A 495-nucleotide genomic window follows, 5' to 3' on the forward strand; every position below is an offset into this window, starting at 1 on the left:
TAATTTACGAATACGCACAGAATTGGTTTAGTTCAGTTGAGTTTGTTTCTATAGTGTTATTTTTCCTTATGCTGTTTATTTAATTGAAAAATATTAAATTGCGTGTTAAAATATGGGCACATCTGGTCATTTGCGATAAGTATTTTCATATCAGATTAGTTTCAACGAAAATGCACATCTAGCACTGATCAAACAATGTGCGTTATCTACTTCAATTATAATTGGCGCTTTATCCGTAAAATACCAGAAGGAGATTATTGTTTGATGTAGGTGGTGTTCTGTTAAATACTGCAGACAACGAAAAAACTAGGCTGCTATTGCTAGGTGGTTCAAGACGGTTGTAAAAGAGTGTGCAGTATACATATGTCTTTGCGCTATTTATTTGGAAGCCAGTCAGCCCGATGTGGTGAGGTGTAGGGGCCTTTTGAAGCGGGAATTTTCGTTGTTCATTTCTACATTATCCTAATGTTGAATAACGTTGCATTGAATGGTTCA

Source organism: Photinus pyralis, unplaced genomic scaffold (assembly GCF_008802855.1).
Source record: "Photinus pyralis isolate 1611_PpyrPB1 unplaced genomic scaffold, Ppyr1.3 Ppyr1.4_LG4, whole genome shotgun sequence".
NCBI lineage: Eukaryota > Metazoa > Arthropoda > Insecta > Coleoptera > Lampyridae > Photinus > Photinus pyralis.